The sequence below is a fragment of the Erithacus rubecula genome, assembly GCF_903797595.1.
Source record: "Erithacus rubecula genome assembly, chromosome: 8".
Lineage (NCBI taxonomy): Eukaryota > Metazoa > Chordata > Aves > Passeriformes > Muscicapidae > Erithacus > Erithacus rubecula.
The window spans coordinates 30,095,200-30,114,262 of record NC_136659.1 but is presented as its reverse complement, the minus strand read 5'-3'; the positions used below and the strand labels follow the sequence as shown (position 1 = coordinate 30,114,262).

Below are 19,063 nucleotides of genomic sequence, written 5' to 3'. Positions count from 1 at the left end.
AAGAACTAGAGACAATCACCTGAGGCAATCTTCTGCCCCTTGGACTCTGCAAGACACAGACTAAAGCTGCTCTTGAGCAAGATTCACCAGGAAGCAGGTGGAGGGTTGGAGCAACAACCTCTGGCTTTTAGGGCCATGTTGTCACAGCTTCCTTTGAGATCCACCCTGTTCCCAGGCTCCAGCCCCAGCCTGGGCTCTCCTGCCCCACAGGCAGGACTGGGATGTCAGTGACATGGGGATGAAGCAAAATCACTGCCCCCTCTGACTGATGCTGGTTAGCACAGGGCAGCGATAAGCACAGGTTTAACTCTGGCTTAGAGTGGGTTACATCCTTAGAATAAGGGACCTTACTTAAGTGGAGACTGAGCCACAGCCTTGTGGCTGAAAAGTGGCAGAGCCATCACTGAGCTCCTTCCAGCTCCATGAGTGATCCTGGGTATTCCACAGCACTCAGCTTCTTCTCAGATTAAAGCAGAAGGAAGAACTGGCTCTGTCCTCTAGGGACATTTGGCTTCTTATGCTAATGCTGACAATTTTAATTACACTTATCTTTTTTATTCCTCTCTCCCACATTGCAGAAACTGTAGCCAGCTCGGTGGAGAAGCAAAAGCAGACTGGGAGCAGCAGGAATCTGCTTTTCCTGGAGGAGATGAAGAATATTATTTACCTATTGAACTCTAATATGACCTTAAGTAAGAATATGCAGATTCAATTTAATTACCAGCTAGGAAAATTCACACTGTCTGTGCTTGGGATGGGATCCAGAAGAAGATCCACAGAAGAGTTTGTCAAATGGCTTTTCCCACGTTTTTGTGTGCATTTTGTGGTCAGCTCTGTACAATTTGTTAATTTCAGATAGCCCTTGCCATTTCAGCTCTGGAAAAAAATCCTGCTTTTTATACCTCTATGAAGTATTATTTAAAAGTCAAAGACTTATGGTTACCTGGCAACCTATAAATGACACCTTTGGAAAAGAACTGGAAGAAGGGACCAACTGAATATCAGTCATCTTTCTACATTGTAAATGAAGCTCTCTGAAAAAGATGTGAAGTGTAAAATGGGTCTTTCCACTCTGGGACTAGTTAAAGCTAGAATTTTTAGCAAAATACAAAGGTATAAATACATTTATATGAATAAACAAGGATGATAAAACCTCTTCCCCATCCTGACCTTTCCACTATCCTAGCCTAGCCTGCAACTTCACCTGAGCTGAAAAAAGTTCTGCTCTTTTTGCAGGTACAAGTGTTTAATTAATTAATTTACCATAAGAACAGTCAGAGGAGTGTTTCTGAGTAACTGGTGCAGCCAGGGCATTGCAGTTTTCTCCATTTCAGGCTTCAACCCTGCACAGAAAGGCTGCCCTTACCATCCACCAGGACCTCAGTGCTGCTGTCTGCCAATTAACAACACATTGGCAAAACCTTTTTTCTTCCATTGCCACTGTAATTCCTAAGCAGAACCTGACTGTAGATGTGAGCTGAGCACATTGCAGGAGTCAGAGAAAGCAGGATGGACACTGAAGGGTGAAATGCAGATTTCAGAGCTTTCTGAACCAGGTGGAGAGCCCAGGCACCAGGGCTGCTCTTCACTCTTGCCACTCCTTGCTGAGAACAGGAGGAAGCTCAGGCTGTTCTCTGCAGATGCAGCAGCAGCAGCACCCTCCCAACAGCTGAACACATCCAGCACACAGATGTCTGCTTTGTATTAATATCATTTCAGATGTACATTAGAGAGGCAGATGTACAATCTGGGATTACATCCAAATTGTCATTTAAGGGGGTAAGATAATCAGTAAGAATTTGTTCTCTTTTATTGTTGCTCATTTTTCCTCCTTCTCCTTAAAAACTAAAGCAAGGAAAACAAAGAAAATTTAAAAAATACTAAACAACAAAACAGAAAAGATCTAAACAAAAGAAACAGACTGAAGCATCACAGTGGATGCAGTTCTATGGCACATTATTGAAGATTTCATTATCTCTGGAAGTGCAATGGCTTTTGAAGTAAACAAACATTTAAACCTGCCACGTTGTAAAATGACCTTATTTAACTGAGGGTCAGACCCCACTCAACAGGTATAAAAAAGAGAAAGGTTTTAAAATGTGTTTAAATATTTATTTTCATGGTTGCTACCAACAGTCACCCCTGACTCCCCCAGAGGTGCCTGTTCTCTGCTCTCTGGGCTGAGAGCAGCTTAGGCAGGCAGATGTCAGACAGGACATGGTGTTTGTACAGTCATTTCCCCCTCGTGTAAGTAATGAAGCAGAAATGATAAAGATTCAAGTTCCTGGTAAAACTCAGAGTGCAATGGTCTGGATTATTCCCTAATGCACATTCTTATGAAAAGAGCTGTAAGAGTGCTAGAGAACTTTTCACATGTTCTTTGTGAATTGTATAGATCATCAGGTACAACTGTAGGAAATAGCTGGAAGAGGGGAAAAGTCTCTGCCTGGTGGCTCAACCCCACCTGAAACAACATTCTTCAGATTTTCTTGGAATCATACAGAATAGTTATTAAAAAAATAAAATAAAATGGAGAGATGTTTCTTCCTGCTATTTCACTTTTACTATACAAACAAGAACAATAAAAGGCTTTGCAATGGTGCAATCAACATTCATTCCTCCTGGCCCTTGCTCTCTGAGGCCAGCTACAGAAGCTGTGTGCTGGAAGATGCTAACAAGAAGGAGGGTTATTGTGAGGTTTGTTATCTGCATTATAGCAATGGCAAGTTCTTCAACACAGACAGAAAAAGATCTGCCAGAGCTGCTGTTTGTTATACAGTACTTTCATCCCTGGAAAGGCAGGAGAACTACAGAACCTTGTGGTAGAATAATGACAATAATATCAGACTCTATTTTTTCATCCCCAAAAAAACTTAAGCTCCAAACCCAAAGCTGTTTTTCCATAGAAATGTCACATCCTAGAAACATCATAAAGCCCTTTTGATGACTGAGAGCTGTGATACTGAATTCATGAGAGCAACAGAGTGCTGGCCTGGGCTCCATTGTTGGTGAAATGGTGGGAAACAATCAGATCACTGCTGACAACTTCAAAGCTCAGCAGGAGAAATAAGAAAGTACAACAGGATTTCACAAATCACTAGGTCCATAGTGATAACAATGTTTTACTTACTTATAGAGGAGGAAATAAAATTTTCCTAATCCCAAGGCACAGGCTGTGTTGTAGGTGGGTGCATTTGTCAGATCCAGCAGACATGAAACACTCAAGGAAGAAAAATAATCAAATTGGAAACAGCTGCAGATTACAGAAGTAACAAGATGAAAAGTGTACCAAGTATCATTCAGCCTTTAGAATGTGCAGATGCCTGTAAAAAACCTGAACCTTGCCCTGGTTTGTATTATTTAAAGTTACACTTCTAAACCCAAAGACCTATTCTAAGATTCTTGCAGCTGAAATCCAAAATCCAGTTAATTTTAGCAGATGCCCACAGGTATTCCATACAGTATAATTAAACATCTGGAAAATGGGGGGAGGGAGGAAATATATTTTATTATAATTATTTTCATTTTCCTAAGACAAAAAAAAAAAAGAAAAAAGGAAAAGCATGAGCACATTAAACAAGCATATATCAAATAACATCAGGTACACTTCTTCAGAGATTTCAATAAAAACATTTAACAGAATGCAGCAGAATGCCTACAGTATAGTATCTGCACCATGCAGTGCAATAATTATGCACAATTAAAGCCTACTGTGCAATTTTGTTGCCATAAAAGCTCTCTGACTCACACCAATTGAAAAATCTAAAACGACCTACTACAGAATCACTTCCCACAATTAAATGCCAATTCACAATTTCACATCTCTGGCCAAAATACATTTCCCAGTTTGGTCTGATCTTTTCACAGTTGTGGTGTTTAAAGCTCAGGCTCTGAAAAAGTGAGCAAGAATTAGCATTAAAATAGCTTGGAGAACACTTCCATGTTTCATTTCTAGGAAACAGGCTCTCATTCCCATCTTGGAGGCTCATAATAGGTACTGAATAATTAAGACTCTCATGAAATTTTTGCAAAAAATCCAAGAAATATAGAAAAGCTGTGTTCCCATTCTTGGAGAATGAATAGTGCACGCTCATTTATTTGTATGAAATCCACAGTGTGTAAGTACAGGTTTATGTTTATTATTGGGTGCCTGACAATTCATATGCTTCCTCTGCAGAATACATAACAAAGTGTAAGAAATTTAAGACTTCTAAGTCTTAAATCAAAAGTAAAAGCACTTCCAGGAGTCAGAAATTTCCACAGATCCCAAAGCTTACTAAAGGGCACTATGATGGGAGCTGGAAAGGGAGAAATCCCAGGAGAACATAACAGGTATTTTAACTTCTTTTAGTAGACAGCATCTTAGATCTAAAAGTGATGTATAAAAAGAGACATGATATATGCACTTATATCTATGGATGTCCAGCATTTTCCCCAAAAGTGTTCTTTTCTCTCCATCACCAAAAAAGTTGTTTTCCCACTGGCTTCAGTGGGGTCATAATTTCATTCTTTGGAAAGTTTCACAACTGAGCCTGAAGGGATCCTGAACAATATAGCTCTTGCACAGAAAAAAAAAAAAATAAATAAAGCTCACAAAGTGTCAACTACCATTGATGATAAAAATGTCGACTTTTTACTACAAAAATATTATTTGGTCTAAATTTATACAAAGATATAAATGTTACCAAGAAGGGTGTTCTGATCATGAGTAAAAATCAAAAGGAGAATCAGCTAGAAAAATCAGTGAAATAAGATATGCCAAGATTAAAAAGAGATCCTTTAAAACTATTTAGATGAGGTAATTAGTTATTTACCAATTCCTTTGGGGTAGCTATGTTCAGTTTTTGCTAGGTACCCATATAAAGAAGAAATCAAAATAATTTGCTGCTTCTCCTGACCTGCCTTCCTCAAGGGCTCCTGAGATTGTGGGACACCAGATCTCATCAACCACACATTTGAAGAAATCCTGACCAGACACAGAAGCAAAGATAAAATAATCTGAACTACAATCTCCATCAGCTTGAGACATCCACATACCACCAGGCAAGATTTTTAATTCCTGATGATGCCTTGTCCTTGATAAGTATCCTTTTCCTTCTGTAAACTGCTCTTTTTACTGTGATCCCTTTTCTCCAAAGGGAACCTGGCTTAGGCTGCTGAGCAGTGGCTTTGGGAGCTCAGGGCCAGCAGAGAAGCCCCAGAAGCTGCAGTTTGAAGCAGCCTGGCTCTCACTCAGGTCTGCAGCCTCAGAGTGGCTCAGGGTATCTCCTGTCATGTCACTGTCATTCCTCAGCTGTCAGGCTGCAGGCAAGAATTACCTCTAAACGAGGACTTCTCTTTTTCTTCTTGTTATTTTCTACATGTTTGTTTGATTTAGTTTTCAAAAAAAAGATGATTTTTGGAGAAACATCAACTTTGGCAGTTTGAATTCACTTGCTTTATTATGCAGAAGAGCAGTTTATACTCACTACTGCTATTACTATCTGAAAGATATGTGATGGATGCATTCTTCCTAAGTGAAAAAGGACTACATATATTATTGCTAAATTATTTGGTATTTAATACTTTATATTTCAGGTTATTTAGTTCCTCATTCTATATATTAATTTTCTTTATTGAAGTAAAAAGTTGCTGTGTTTGTACAAAGAAGCCAAGGTCTCTTCCTTGGAGAACCATGATCCAGGGAACACAAAATCATTAGGTTTGTTTTGCTTTCAGACACTTACTCCATCAAAAATTACAAAATGTTATCACATTCAGTCACCTCAGACCTGGCTTGCAAGCCAGCACCATGTCCTGCAAGAAAGGGCAAAAAGGGTTTTGAATATTAAAATTCAGTGCACACAATTTCAAATCAGAGAGACCAGGCAGGATTTTGGGCACAGAGCTCTGCCCAGACAGACAGACAGCAGGAGCAGCTGTGGGGGACAGGCAGATCTGACACCTTTTGCCTCTGCTTATGAAGGCTCAGGCTGGATTCTGGGGGAGGGAATGGAGACAACACCTTTCCTCCTACATCCCTGCAAGCAGCTTAACCCTTGAGGTGCTCCTGGTGTGCTGGAGTGTTCCAGCACAGAGCCAACCTCTCAACCTGCAGCTTTCAGCCTGAGCCTTAAAACCTTCCCAGCACAGGGACAAGCCCAGTCCAACACTTGGCCAAGCCATGCTGCCACCAGAGCACAGCAAGAGGTGCTGGGCTGAGTCCTCAGAGTGCCCAAGGAACACCAGGAGCTGTTCCCAGTGAAACTGCTCCACACCCAGGCACTGCAGGATGTGTGAGAAAGAGCAGCTCCACATGTGGGCCAAGTTCCCAAAGCAGAAACCTCTGCAGCATTTTCCTGACCTTGTTCACATGATCACATTTTGTCAGCTCTGTGGGGTGGTATCCCCAGTAAACCAGGGGTAAGGTAAATTCACAGGCATCCATGGAGGGCACACTGAAATGTCCAGATGAACCAAAATCAATGTTAAAGCCATCTCTGGAGACCACATAAGCAGATCAGCATGAAAGAGCACCAGTATGAGCTTATGTTAGTAAGATTATGATTTCAAGGCCATGTTTTGGCAGCACCCTGAGAGCCACTTCATGTCATTGGGCAACAGCAAAGCACAGTGTCCATGAGAACCCCTGGGCAGTGACAACTGGAGGACAAGGTTATGGAAAGACACAGGGTAAGGCATTCCTTTGTGGGGAAGGATAAAGTAACAGAGCTGATCCCATGGTTTTCCCAGCCTCATCACTCCACACTGTGCTGTAATCCACAGCTGGGGGCCTGGGACAGGAGATCCTGGTGCTCACCTGGCCCTGCTGGCATCAGGGATCTGAAGCACAGCTGCCAGAGCTGCCTCTGCACAGCTGGTGACTCCAAAATGCTGCAGAGCCAGACCCCAGAGCACAGCCCAGAGCTGCTGGTGCCTGGGTGCTGTCTGTGCAGCTCCCTCTGTGCCAGGGCTCCCAGCAGCTCTGCCACACACCCAGCTGGGCACAGCTCAGCCTGCAGGGACACCTGGGGCACGAGGGACAGGGGTGGGACACAGCCTGGAGGGTGCCCACAGAGTACAAAATAGAGTCCCCACATCATACAAAATCAGCCAGGAGATGAACACAGCCCTTAAACTGTGTGAATTCTGCAAGAACTAAATTCAGCAAGAACTCCTCTGAACTAAGTGCCTGAGGTGATTAGAAAGGGTGGCAGGGTTTCATAGCTAAAGACTCTATGGGATAACGACACAAATACACTAACTGTCTTTGTCTTTGCCATAATATTTGTACTTAGTTTCTATTATGCCATGCAGAATTGTTAATTCTATGCATTTAAGTCTTTCAAGATCAGTAAATATTACATGTGATTACTGTGTTATTGCACCTTACACACCTGAACCTATTTCCTAAAGTGAGTTTCAATGAACACACTTCAGTATGATGATCCATTATTGCAAGATGTGCATCCTCTCCCTTTCTCCCTGGCCATGTCTGTAAGACTAGGGAGCAATACTGAGCTGAACAAAGGTATTGTGCCAGCTACCAGGTTCAGCTTCCTGCCTTAATTTTGTAATTGTCTGGATACTTTATTAATTTGGATATTTTAATTATTGTCCATATTGCTATTTAGATAAATCCATTCATACAGTTTGTATTTGATAACGTGATCTCTGGTTGATAACTAGACACCTGAAGAGTGAATCAATTTCCTAATTCTTGAAGCATCCTTCACAAGGTGTGTTCACCTTTCTTTCACTTTGGGATAAGTAATAATTGTGATGGGTGAATAAAGCTTCACTCTGCATGCCAGACCAGCCTGCTAGTCTGGAAAATTCTATACAGCTGTTTGAGCAAGATGGACATTTACAGGCCATGGACCACAGCCAGGCAGTTCAATTAGTTGTATAATCTTCCTCTCAAGCAACTGCAGGCAAAGAAATTTTGCCAGACCTGGATTTGAAATAATAAAACAGATGACCAGCAAAGGAGGCCATGACTAAAATTATCACACTAATTAAGAGTAAATAATTATTGCAGTGTACATAACTGATTCTTAAAAGGATGTTCTGCAGACAGAAAATAGCAGCAAGGATGTATTTACTTTGCAAAAGCATCAAGACTAGAGACTAGAACTCTCTTCAGGAAAATCAACATTATTAAGGGTCAAGGACAGTCTCCCCTTCTGTTCTCTTGGCATGATTTGTTAAACCCCATCCAGATATTCATAACCAGCATGTAGCCATGAAATCACTAACCCCAAGATCTGCACTTTAGCTGCTATTAGTGATAACACTAATATCAGTCCAAAACCAAAGAATTTTGGGAAATAATATTTTAAAACTCCATTCCAAGTACAGTGCAGAGAGAAACTGAAGCAGTAACTAAGAGAGAAACGGAAAGACAAAATTTAAAACTCTATCTTGCTCTTAGGGTGATGGACAACGAAGAAGTCACATTAAATATAAATAATTAGTTCATGTGACCCATATTGGCTCATGCAATCAGCAAGGAACAAGATATTTCTGTTGTTCCCGCTCTTACTGTAAAAAGCCTCAGGTATATGTCCTTCTTCTGGTCACATAAATTCCAATTTGGTTCCAAAAAATCTACAGAAAAAGTCACAAAATCAAATTAACAGAGAGTGAGCCCCCTAAGGACCACATTTAGAGACAGCTATTTACCCATTGTAGGGATTAGCTGCAGATTATCCATTAAAATCAGATTTTTTCACTGATGTAAATTAGCAGAGCTAATTAGCACAGCTCCATTCACATAAATGGGGCCCTGCCTTTGACTCCCAGGTGATGATCCAGCCTGCAACATCTCAGAAGAGGGATTTTGTTCACCTGAACAGAGACTCGATGGGATGCCCCCGAGCAAAAAGTTGCAAGTCAGTGCTCACAGCAAGCCCAGTTTCACACCACACCTGCTGAGATGTTTCAGCTATCCTGATTCTCCAAAAAGCTGCTTTGTCTGCAAAGGAAGGTAAAAAACCCTCCCAATACAGCAGCAAATTAAGAAGGGGGGAACAGGACACCCTATATTTAAAGCCCATAAAGCACAAAGAAATCTCAGCTCAGTGGGACAGTGAACATTTGGGCAAGGGGAAATTTTTTAGATGTTTCTTCAGAGGGTTACAATTTATATGGAAGTGCTTATACTTTCTGTAAAAGACACACATTTCAGACTCCCAGTTTCTGGAAGCCAGACTATCTCCAAGGAGTAACTTGGTGCATATAAAGATGGGACAAAGAAAAACATGGTAGGTTTGTGGGAGTAACATGTGATTAAAAACCAAACAAAAAGCACACCAGGGTACCACTAACCAGCTGAGTCCATCTACCAGTGGAAGAATTTCTCCTGCCTAACCTGAGTTTGGTGATTTGCAGAATGCAGGAAAAGCATTTTTAGAGGTCCATGAACAGGTTTAGAGGCAACAAGGTGGCTCAAAGGAAGCAAATGTTCAGACTCAATAGATTGTGGGTGGAGAGTGATGAAATTATCACTAGCAGGATATTTTCAAAATGCTTTTCACTATGTGCAGATTTTTCTAAGACAGAAAAATACATATGAAAACATCCCTTGGGTGTTTCAATGCTGCAAGGTATGTTTGGTCTAAGGGGACAGAACATAAACATTATTTCACTGCTGAAAGAAGGAATAGCTTAGAGAATGGTAAACATGGAAAAGTTTTGATTTTCCAGAGTTTTGGGAATTACTGATAACTACCTTAAGGAGCAGAACTGGAGATGGAGGGGGAGGACTTGCACAGCCTTCACCCTGTGTCTGTACCACCCTATTTACCTCTCCTGTTCTTACTCCTCTCTCCTTCCTGGCTTACTCCTTTCCCTGGTCTCCTACAGATGGGAATTTTGGGGAGCTTGGTCAGTTCCTCAAACACTGAATCTCAGCCACAGTTTCTAAAATTTTACATCTCCATTATGATGGCCCTGCACCCTTTGATACAGGCACAGCTTCTGCAGCAGCAGCAGTCAATGAAAAAAGATGTTTAGGTGTTTGGAGCAGCCTCCACTCTCTTTTCAAACAGCTAAAAAGCTTCCTTTAAAAATGTGACAAACAGCAGTTACTTTCCAAGGGTGTCTCTGGTGGCATCATGCTGCAGGTCCTGGTCCAGCACTGGTGTCTCAGTGGCACCTCCTGGGGACTGATCAGGGACTTTGGGAGAGAACTGGCTGCTCACGTGGCACAGGTCAGGCAGGTCAGGAGGAATTAGGGAGATTTAAGGAATATGAGAGACATGATGGCAATAATTGCTGCAGGGCCTGGGCTGAAAGCTGTAGCTATTGCTTCTTTAAGAACTGAGGCATTCTTAAGGACATGGGAGCTACAGCTCTCTGCCCAGGCCCTGAAGCAACTGTGCCAACAATTTGCTCTCTTGTTTTCACCTCCTAAAAAAGAAATTGTAATCATCACCATGATTTTAGGAAGGGGAAAACCCAAACCCCTGGAAGGTGAAGGAATTTTCCCATGGATAATCAGCAATGTTCAGGAAGGGGAAGAGGTAGCATTGTGCCCACTCACAATACCCAAAGCAGCAGATAAAAGATTGGGTCCTTGGAACAGGTCAGATTCAGAAGGACACTATGGGATTGACTGTAGGGCTCTAGACCTCCTCTAAGAGTCCATTCTGTTTTGAGTTCACACCCAGCAACCTTTACCTTGAAACTATTATCCTCTCCTGAAAAAACAAATCAAGCAAGAAGCACAGTGTTTTCTAAACATATTACAAAATATTGTTATGTGGAACGAGCAGCTTTGTTAAAGAGCTCTCTTGGAGATCCACTTCAAGGCCAACATACACTTCAGATTTAAATAGTCTGGGAGGTAGAAATTCACAAAGCCAGGATTCTCAACTCCTCTGTACTTGTGCCTCTGCTATACTGCTAGGGTGACTCTGCTGACAATTTTTCAAACAATTTAGAATTGAACTGTCTTTTTTTAAACCTGTGAGGGGAAAAGAGGAAAGAAAAGGGGGGGAAATGAAGAATTTATAAAGGGAGACATAAATGTGGCAGTTTTAGAAATCATCTGCAAAGGGAGGAGGTAGGTTGGCAGGTATAATGGCAGACCAGAGCCAGAAAGCAGAGATACATCATTCAAAGCATTAACTGTGTGTTTTGAGGAATTACTTTGTCAGGGCACCAATATGACATTACTATTATTTCATGACACACTCGGTGTGTCACCAAACCTTTAAATCATTTAGACCCCTAAAAGCAAATTAGTGTTTTTTAAAATAATGAAACACTTCTATCATTTCAGTTTTGGGGTGTTTTGAAACTTTTAATCCATGACAATCTGCAGCTGATTCATCCACTATTCACAGAACAGTTGAGCCTCTCCCAGAATTGTTCTGTCTTGAAGCTTTATCAAGAACTCACCATCTTACCCTACCCTTGAGTACAAAAGGAGCAGCCAAGGACAGGAATAATTTCAGCTCAGGCTGACTCCTTTTGCAAGAGCTCAGGTACACCTCATTTACTGGAAATCCATTATGCATCTAATTCCAAGGGGCTGCTCATTCCCTTCCATGGCTCTTCATCAGCTCCTGACAGATCATCCCTTTGCTCTTTTCTTCTCTAGCTTAGGCTGGTCCTGATTGCCCTTTGCATCTCAGAGAGGACACTGGCTTAGCCCATAACCATTTCCTTGAGAAAAAGATTTCAGTGACACTCTGTTTCACCCTAGGAACACATTTTTCCAGGAGCTTCTCTTCCTACACTTGAAACTCACTATGGACAACACATTCCTGTAGGAAGAGTAATGAATCCAACTCCATTTTTAAGCACTGGGAAAAACATCACATGCAAAAGAGTGACAGATGGAGCTATATCCTAACAGTGAAAGGGGAGAGAGAAGTCAGTCTCAGCACTTTTGTCAAAATGTGTTTTTAACAAAAGACATGTGTTAAATGACTAACACATATCTATAATATTCTTAAATATTTATACTATAAACTAATGACATCTTCTTAATTAGTGAAAAGTGTCTACTGTACCTTCCTTTGTGAGAAGGGAAACAAATAAAAAGGCAAGGAGGACTTGGGGAGAAGTGTGCACAAGACCCAGCTCCATCCATCATGGTCCTTGTATCAGATTTCCTCTTTCTCTCTTTGTTCTAAAACCACCACGTGTCCCATGGCCAGAAACCTCTCATGGGGCATCACTTCCCTGTTTGCCTGCCACAGCCACAAAAGCCATCTGCTTATAACTAAACTTTATTTTTTCCTTCCAGAGGGTAAAAAAAAAAAAAAAATAGACAGAATGTTCCTTTATGTTTGTGAAGCTTCTCTAGCATTGTGCAAATGCACACTCACAGTGTAATCATGAGTTTCCTATCACCATTAGCAGCAGGACCCTAGTAGTTAAATCAAAAAAGCCAAAACAATGCCCCAACACTGGAAGATTCCCACAAAGAAAAACCTATTTAGATAATTAAGGAATTTTTATGATATGAAGATTTTCATCTCCCAGCAAATTATAACACATTAGCTAATACTGCCAAAAAAAGTCCTGAAAGCTTGCAAAGCTACACACTAGAACTGGCATTTCTTTCACATGATCCTGAAAACTATTGGAAACTTAAGTTTTGTCCAAGTTTTTTTAAATCAATATAAATGGAATATACTTGGGTTGCAGATATAAATAAAACCCAAGAATGTCTCCCACACACATACTGTTGATAGAAAAAGAAGTTTGAAAACAGGGTTTAAATCATCCTTTTCAGAAGCTTTAAATCTTACCTTGTAGCAAGTGACACTGAGCTTCTGGCAAGTGCCAGTTTCATGTATGAAATGTGTCTCCTCAACTGAAGAGCATACAGAGTAGAACAAGATAATGTGTCAACAAATTACATCCTAAAGACTGAAAGCAATCCAGAGAGCCTGCACTGACTGATTCCTTCCTATACAGAAAAGTACCAGGTGTCAGGATATCACAGAGGAGAGTTTAGATGCTAATAGCCTAACAGAATAACAATGCACCAATTGACACTGTGGATAAGGAAAAATTAAAAAAAAAAAAAAAAAAAAAACGAATACCCACAAAACAATAACAAAAAAAAAACAAACCACAAAACAAGTTCTCACTTATGTTGGTTCCCCAGGAGCTCCTCCTGGGCCCCCACACATCTTTATCAAAGCCTCCACTGCAAAACCTGCTCCCTGTGGTTCTGCCACCATCTGCCCCAGCCATTTATGCAGCCAGCTGTCCCCCAGGACAATCAAGCACTGACAGAGCCTAAGAAAGTGATATATTTTAGGGTTTTATGTTTTAGTGGCAGTACCTGCCAAACATTATTCCACATTTTACTTTATCTCTACAACTAAAAAGGGAGGAACCACACAATGTTTGGATTCTACCCATCAGTTAGGACACTGGAAAAAGAACAGGATTGTTATTGCCAACTTGCCTTTGAAAGAATATAGGAAGTTTCCAAGCCAAGTTGCTCCAAATTCTTAATCTGAGCTCCAGAATTCCTGCTGCTTGTCAGGGAATACGAGACGAACTCCTTAGTTAGTGGCAAAGCAATGTTTTAATATAAAAAGCTGCTTCTTCCCATAGCTGTGCAGTAATATTTATGATCTCGGTAAAAAAGAATGCAGCTGTAGTTAACCCAGAAAACTCAGAAAAGCCTGATAGATTTTTTTTTCTTTTTTTTTTTATGAAGTCTTTAGGTAAATGCCCATCATCCCTGAAGTTTTAATTATTAAAAACGCTGAAAGTTCAGCTGCAGGAAGAAAGGTCTCTGTCTAGCCCTGGTTAACTGCGGGAATCAGGGATGATAAACAGGTAAATTAATTGTCTTTCCCCCTTACACAATAATTGAGCCGCGGGATGGGCACGGCTGGAGCTCCCCCTGCTGCTCACTGTGCACACTTTGTACCATAAACCCGGGAACAATAAAAACCAAGGGACCAAACACCCAAAATCGGTGCTTGGCTGCCTGAACCACCCCACTGGTTTAACCCCAGCCAACAGCCAGACCCACACTCACCATTCTTCCTTGACTGATAATATAAAACACGTTAAACAGTAGCCCCAACCAAATACCAATTCCTGTTAAGAAAATAAGATTTATAATCTTTATTGTTTACATACATGTAATAAATATAATACAGAACAAAAACATCACACCCATTGATTGTATTACACAGGCTGTTAATCAGAATACATTACATTTTCTTTTCATTAGCCCTTTAATAGGGTTTTGGTACTGGATATTAAGAATTTCAGTTTATAAACCTTTTAACATAAAAACAATCTTCCAATTTCCATTTTCATGCATGTTTCAAATTTCCATATATATACTGTTTTTGTTAAAAATATATAAGAACTGTTCATTATTTGCAATATAGGACTTCAATTTTCATTCATTAGATCTCTATTAATATAGAGAATTTCAAAATAATTAATATCTTGAATCTGATTTTAATTAAAAATACTTATTCTATATTTTTTATTCAACTGACCTCCCATCAGAAAATGAAGTGACAGGACAAAGACACCCCAGGCAAAAGCCAGTGTTCACTTTTAGAGAACAAAGGGTAAAAGCTCTGGTTCCTGCTTCATCTGTATTATTCTGGAATAATGGAGACACAATTTGGTATAAAGAGGGCAGGAGGAAATCAGAGTTTCTGAACAGATATGCATCTTCATTTCAGATTTACCACTGCCACCCTGCTGTTTTCTTGGCTTAAAAATCATTGCATCAAGCCCTGATATATGTTTTTCTCTGCATGAATATCCTTACCATTAAATGGAAATTAGATTAAAATGCTACATTTCTTTTTTATCAAAAATAGATCAAGGTTTAACACACTCTGAAATCAGGTTTTCAAGTGCAAATGCAATACACATCAGCAATTCACGTTCTGCTTTCACTGAGGAAAATGGTTAAAAGATGATGCATAAAGATGTTTCATAGAGGATACTTGGATATCTGGAACTTGCTGAGCTCCCAGAACAGCAAACTGTACAGACTTCAGGGGAAAAAAAAAAAAAGTTTTCTTCAGGTGAAAGCTCTTCAGTTAAAGCAGCTTCCACTTTAAAAGTGTAACTGAGAATTTTCTGAACCTCAGTATAAAATGCAATGCCAGAAGAACCATCAAAACTTTGACTGGCTTTGTGCATCTTTTAATGCACTCAGGTTTCAGGATTTTCATAACTCAAGGTTTCATAAACAGTTTTGTTTTACTAATATCTACTCCAAAGAGACCTTACACAAATTTTAAATCATTACAAACACCCCTTCAGCTCTACCATGCTGAAGTTGTACCTCATACTTAGTACATTTCTCTAATTCCATTCAGTTAATGTCAACTCCAGCACCTGGCTGCACTTTCCATGTAGCCTTGTGTAAACAGCCTCTCATGAGTGCCGATTAACAGAGCATTCCTTTGTAACTGCATTGGATGGACTTCAAAAATCCAAACCACAAACAAAAGATACCTCCTAACTTTCCAAATACAATTGTTTTCCTTTTTTTTTTTTTTTTAAAAAAAAAACAATCACAGGGGTTAATTGAAGCCTTCAGCTTCAATATAAAATGATTATTTAAAATACCTATTTTCTACATTAAATCAAGATCAACCTGAGATCAATCCAATAAACTACTGCCCAAGCACTTCCTATGTGGAATTGGGCTATACAAGAAACTACCCCAATGATTTCACAGTATGTTTCCTACTTTCCTACTAACATCCTTGATTTTCAGTTAACATTTCTGTTTTAAAATTTTTAATAGTTGTTTATTTTCTTTTCTAACAGGAAAGTGACACTGTTTGGAAAGCCTCTACTGTATCCCTAGTTAGAGGAAAAAGTAGATTCTAAAATATTTTAGAAATTACTCATTCTGGCAGTGGAACTAACTTGATTGGTATGCAAGAGGTCAGATTTGGGTAGAAGAGAAGCATCACCTGTGACACAGACAAGGAAGACTTGTGGACTGGAGACATCAGTAACACATTGACTGGTATCATGGATAAAAATACAATTATTTGCATATAATAAAATTAGTTCTGTGCTAAATGGCTAATTCCCCTCAGCTTGGTAAGTATGGGGGTTTAATTGGTTTTATTTGGTTGGGTTTCTTCAAAAAAAAAGTGGGCAAAAAATCTGGAATATATGTGAACTATAAGAGAACTACAGAATAAACAGCCTTGAATTTTTATTTCTGAGGCCATTTCACTACCCAGTCATATTTCTTCAGTGTAACATAAAGAAAATTTGTGCACTTTCCCTGAAAAAAACCTTCAGAAGTTCATTAATAAAAGAAAGGGGACATTGGATGCAACTTTATAAATTGAGATGCAGTTAAAGGACTCTGAACTTGTAGAACTAAACAGCTGCTTTCTACAAAAATCCTCAGAGAAAAGCCCTTTATGCTTTTTAAAGTAGGAAGTGAAAGCCAGATGGAATTCTGGATGCACTCCACATCATGACAGGTATATCCAGAAAAGGTCTGGTTACCCACTAATACCACATGTAATGACAAGAGTGAGAACACAGACCTCTAAATCGTCACATTACATGTCAGATTTACATTTTGTGTCAGATTGCTAACACCACAGAGGACTAGGGCAGTCAAAATACAATTACACTGCCTTTACCTAGAGAGGAAATTCACTTTGCAATGAATTCAACAGGGCATGGAAATGGAAATGTCAAAGCAGAATTCATCAAGAGCAAGCTGATGCTCAAGGCTGATGACTATGATCACATGTTCTCACTATGCACAAAAGGAGTTTACAGCAAAGTGCAGGGGTAAGTATTTCTCATGCTGCTGATTTTAAACAAAAGTCATGTAGCAAGGCAAATTCACCTTCTAAATAATTAAGCTGCATACTGGCTATGTGGAAATATCTTTTGTGATCAGTAACAGTGGTGTGTTTACCATATTTACCAGCAAAATCCCTCCATTTATATTACTGAGGTCTTAAAGCAAACCACTCCAAATACATGCTGCAGACAGAAATACTGCAAAGGCATAAAGGTCAACCTGACTGCTGAGCTATTTTCAATAAAGTTTTACTTTATTAATGCTGTCTATGACTCTTGTGGGCTTTGGATCAATCCCCATTCTAGCCAAAGTAATTTTACAAAACAAAAAAAAATTCCCCAAAGTGATGAGACTTGGTAAAAATTTAATGATAGAAATGAATATATTTATGTTAGAGATTTGTACTGATCTATCCTAGAATCAGATTATGTATTATTACAGCTCTGTCTAACCCTGAAAGTTAATGTCGCTGTCATGCCAGAAGTGCAGCTTTAAAATCAGCAGAGTAACTATTCATTTCTATGGCAAAGAGGACAATAAAGTAGAAAATCACACACATTTCAGCATCACCTTAGAATGGATGTTTCTCCAAAAAGTAACAAAGTGTTGGGCAGAGTAAATTTTATTGACATCTTTAAATGCTCTTAACATTCTCCTCATTATTTATCTGATAAGCCTAAGGAAATTCAACATGGAAGTTACATGATGTGAAATGCTTGAATGAAACCTGGAAATGTTTAATGTTAAAAGCAGGAATTAGTTATTGGCTCTCACAATGTATGGTATCATCCATATTTCCCTGAGAAATCATGCCCTGCAACGATCATGTAAAACAAAATACAACATTAATGAAATTGTGGATTAGATAGGGGAAAACATGCATAAAAACAGTTTATGAATCACATAAATGCTACTGGAGTTATAACTATTAAATTGCAGGCACTGCATGTGACAGCCAGAATAGAAATGACAACTAACTCAAAACTTATTCCAAGAAAATGAAACTGATTCAAAGTACCATCCTACAGTTAGCCATATAACCCAACACTGTGATATTTACATCAGTTTGTTTCTTGATTTTTGAGCATGCCAGTTCTTCACTTTATTTACACTCTGCCTTTCTGAGGCCTATTTCCATATGAAATTCAAAGTGTGTCCATAAACTCAGCCTATCTCCAAAATTTAACTGGTTTTCCCTGTCCTCTGATAGCTTAGTTTAGCTCAGTAACATCATTTCCCTAAGATAGGAGAGTCTTTTAGTAGGGAATAGGAAAGACAACATTCAGCACTAAGAGAAATAGGACCAAGAATTACAAAGAAATCGTTTTTTCACCTTATTTAAAGCCATCACAGCTGTGAATAGCTGCACCTAGGCATGAGCATAGTGACAGGAATGACAATTACAGCAGCACACACCAAGAAAAGCAATTTGCAGGCTCTCCTGTTTCTGTTAGTACATTCCAAGGAGTTCTGCCATGAATAGACCAAGAATCACCTGCAGCAGGTTGAACAGCAGCCCTGCTTAACATCCCTTCCCACAAAATACCCACAGGGACACCCAGGCTGTCCTTGTGAGCTGTGTGCAGTCCCTGCAGCCCAGCTCTGTGGCCAGCCAGACCAGTCCTGTCCTACAGCCCCTGCCCCCATTCCCAGAGGCCAGAAGCCAAGGAGCAGGATGCAGGGAAGACTGGGAAATCCAAGGTGCAAGCCCTCAGTGCCTTCAGGAGCACTCTTGTGCTCCCCTTTGTTACAGATGTGGTATTTTCATCCCTTGCTGAACCAGCATTACATCTGCAGCAGTCCCTTGTAGTGAACACATCTTCATTGTGACTGAAACCCAAAATGAAGTGGCCAGAAAAACTGAAATCTTTTTCTGTCTTTGTTCTGAAGTTCAGCAAATTGCTTATCAAACTAGGTGAGACTCACCAAAACCCTAAAAACAAAGGCATGCTCTGTAGGTTTTGGCAAATTATCATAATTTCCTTCATATATAAAAGCCAAACAGCCCCAAAACCTCAATTACACGCACAGAAGAAATTGTTGGTTGTCTCAAAGGATTACAGGAATTAGTTCAACAGTTTGACAGAGCAACACAGAGTATTCATTTCCCATTGTGTAGGCGTGGGAAATCACTGCTCCTTAACCATCTAGTGGCAATCAAAGAAATGCTCAACATCATTTTTCTAAAGCATATGTGCTTCCTACAAGAAATAAGTCAGAATGAAGACATTCCCAAATTGAAACAGTAAGAGCAATGACAATATACACTACCACAAAGGT

At 39.8% G+C, this 19,063-nt stretch overlaps 1 long non-coding RNA gene across 1 annotated transcript; it reads left to right on the top strand.

Annotated features, from left to right (window-relative positions):
- The first annotated feature begins 14,050 nt into the window (after nt 1–14,050).
- On the top strand, nt 14,051–18,635 carry LOC306804523. Its single transcript, XR_013774912.1, has 2 exons — nt 14,051–16,074; nt 16,108–18,635. It is a non-coding gene; the product is annotated as an uncharacterized lncRNA (long non-coding RNA).
- Nucleotides 18,636–19,063: the final 428 nt, after the last annotated feature.